The sequence below is a fragment of the Euwallacea similis genome, chromosome 15 (assembly GCF_039881205.1).
Source record: "Euwallacea similis isolate ESF13 chromosome 15, ESF131.1, whole genome shotgun sequence".
Classification (NCBI taxonomy): Eukaryota; Metazoa; Arthropoda; class Insecta; order Coleoptera; family Curculionidae; genus Euwallacea; species Euwallacea similis.
Window position 1 is genome coordinate 1,567,271 of NC_089623.1, and position 3,812 is coordinate 1,571,082.

Consider the following 3,812-nt stretch of genomic DNA (forward strand, 5'->3'; position numbering starts at 1 on the left):
AGTTAACCCTTCACTATTAACAGGTGCAAGGATTTTACCAGATAATTTTTAAATAACGAGAAAAACGTGTATTTTCAAATAACTTACGTACCCCACACGTTTACGATTTTCGCAGAATTACCGTGGTGAGGCGAATTAAGCGATAACGTGGTTGCTTTGGATATTGCAGATCCGCGGTTCAAATCCGCTCACATTCATGTTTTTTTTTTCAATTTAATAATTACTACATGCTCGTGTTTTTAGTGGTTTTTGATACTATAGCACCTACTTGCTTTTATCACAATTACCATCCAAATGTATGTGTAGAAGACGCAAATATGGATATCGACTGATGTATTACTTTAGTATATTATTAATTGTAAAAATTTTGTAAACTATTTTTTTATAATATATAATTTTATTATTGTTTAAGTGCAATAGTGTCAAAAACCATAAAAAACACGAGCATGTAATCATTATTAAATTGAAAAAAAAAAGTATGAATGTGCGCGGATTTGAACCACGGATCTCCAAAGTCCAAAACAATCACGTTGTTGTTTAATTCATTGAACCACAGTAATTTTATAAGAAACATAAAAGTGTCAGGTACATAAGTTGCCTAAAAAACTTTATGTATATTCTTGTTATCTACGAGTCATTCGATAAAATTCTCACATATGTTAATATTAAGAGGTTAACTGTACAATATATGTATATAAATTACACAAAAATCCCTTTGTCACAGGTTTTATGGTCCCCTTGTTATTAATTCAGCCTTATGAGGAGTTCCTATTTGGCCCTTATACGATTATTTTACATTGCTTATTGCACTTGAGAACAACAATTATTAGTATTCGTAAATTACTGTTTTAAAATATTCACAAATTCCTCCTAAATGGTACAAATTTAAATAAATGTATAGATTTTATCTTACAACTGCGACGTACTTTAAATCACTATTTACCTGGGCTGTTGACCCTTTTGTGCAAGAAAAACAACATTGATAAAAAAAAACGTGAAATTTAATTTGGCGGCAGTTGTCCCTTAAGAAAAAGATTAAAAGGGTCCGAACATCCCTTTTCCCAGTTTGTGTCCTTTCAGATTTATTTCAGGGCCATATTTAATTCCTAGACTGACCCTTATTTTTCAGATCTTATAGGCATCTACGAAAAGTTTTCCGAAGGAAATATTTTTTTATTGGAAGTTTATTGTTATGGCATTTTATTTTTTCGAAGCGGAAACCACTAGCACAGGTAACCACATTTCACGTTAAATTAATGGTTATTTGCGTTATCAATATTTCGATTTTAAATATCAAATATTAATATAATAAAATATGTGAAACTTTACTATTACTCATTTGTCATTTATAAATGAAATAATTGAGTTTTACAGCATTTTCAACGTTTTTACTATTTTAATTTTTCTGTTACGAACGTTATTAACAAGTTTAACAATGTATTCATACGGGTGTTAGCATAATGAACATTACACCTCCCTCAGCATTATCGAAGAAAATGACTGTGATACATTTACACAGAATAATGTTTATTATCAAAGGTAAGTGAATGTATAGTTTATAGAATTGTAATTTGAAAATTTGGAAAGTAAACTTTATCAGTTATCTTCCCATCAGAAATGACAAATTTCATAGCGAAAAATTTGAAAAATTCAAAAACTGTAACATATTAAGGTAAAAACACGCAGTGTGTTCATTTGAAAATTTACGCCTAAATATCGTAAAAATGAGAACACATATGAAAGTATTGAGTGAGGTGGTCTTTCAGATTACGAGGGGAAATATTTTTAACATTATCTGCGTAAACCTAATTGTTACTCCCATTTGAAAATTTCATATGTTGTAAATAAACAAACTATTTCTTGAAAGTATTCGTTCGATGTTAACTATTTAAGTTTTTTTGAGGATAAGACCTAAATTTGTTCGGCCAAAACTATGGAAACTAAAAGCAAAATGGATTGTATTTTACTTTGACTTGAATAGGTCTGTTGGTGGTGAATATCCTCAAGTGGTATGGGCAATAAAAATATCTTTCATCGGGCTTAAAAGTAAAATAATAGAGCTACACAAGGCAGAAGTTACGCAAATTACTATAAGTCGAAATTTTAATTCTTTAAGAGGGACTGTTCCAAAAATAATTTGAAAGTACAATTAAAGAGGCACAACTGCAGTTGCTTTAAAGTCAGAAAGACCTGCATTGTTGAGTAAAGGAGCAGAAAAAAATGATGAAACGAATTTCATTGGCCAAGAAAATTCTACTGAAATCGCCAAAGAAATGAGCGGTATAGACATTTTGGCATCATCACGAACTGTCAGACGACGTCCAAATGCTCAGGGACTATTTGGAAGAGTTGCAGTAAAAAAACCTTTAATTTCAAAAAAGAATCAAAAGGCGCGACTTCAATTTGTGTGTGAACATCTATCCGGGTCACCGACCAAATGGAATACTGTCCTTTTTAGTCATGGAAGTAAGTTCTAACTATTTGGACGTAATGGCAAAAAATATGTCAGAAGACCAAAAGGTAAAAGATATGATCATAAGTATCAATTACCTATTGTGAAACACGGAGGAGGTAGCGGGATGGTGTGGGACTACTTTTCTAGATCTGGTACTGGACCATTAATTAAAATTAAAGGTATTATGAATCGTTTCATCTATCGAAACGTATTTGAAAAATATTATAATATATTGCCTTATGCTGAACAAGAAATGTCGTTACGATGGGTTTTTCAGCAAGATAATGACCGTAAACACAAATCGCATTTAGTTAAAAATTGATTAAATGAAAATAATGCCCCTTTAATGGATTGGCCATCCCAATCACCAGATCTAAATCCCATAAAGAATCTCTAGGAGCATTTAGACCGACAATTTCATTACAACAAGATTACCAGTGTTAATAAACTATTCAAGTTATTAAATAAGGAATGGAAAAAGATTTCTACGCAATATTGTGTTTCTCTGGTGGATTCTATGTTACGATAATGTGCAGCAGTCATTAAGGCAAAGAGTTATGCAACGAGGTACTGATTGTTTGACGCAAATTACTAAAAAAAGAGTGTAACCATTTTAGTTTCCATACTTTTGGCCTGCAGTTTTTCATTAAAGTGTAATAAAGTCAATGTAAATTGTTTTTTATTTCCATTTCGGTTTGTAATTAGCTTTATTTGATATTATCTTTTGTATTAAATACTTATTACTTTCTTTCAATGGTACAAAACTGTAGAATTTTAAAATAAATAATGTTTTCATACTTTTGGCCACCACTCTATATTATCTCGTTATTATTCTTGTGTAGTAAAGGAACCAATAAATTAAAACAAAATTAATTACAATACCCGTAAATTTCATTAATAAGACGGGTTTAAGACATAAGGTTTCAGTTTGTCACACATTTCACGCATGAGATTATGGTACTGAAGCAATCGAAAAACGTTCGTCTTAAATGCGATTAAGACGGATTAAGAGCATATTGGCGAATCTGTTGACCTTTAAGGTTATGCCCCCAATTTTTTGGTCTAAAAGAAGTTATATAAAAATATCACGCAAGAGGCATACATTGATAATGACATAGATGTGTTAGTTGAAAAGCGCGTGATATACGGGTCTCATTTAATTTTCGAGTAACATAAGAATGAACCAAAACACGTTTCCATTTTTAAATTTTCTTTAAATCCTTGAAACTGACCCTTTTTACCTTGGACACCTTCTATATTATTTCATATTCTGCACCTACTAATCACATGGAGCAATTCTTAAAGTACTTTGCTATTATAGCTACTTTGATCGTTTTCGAGTAATATAATCTTTCAT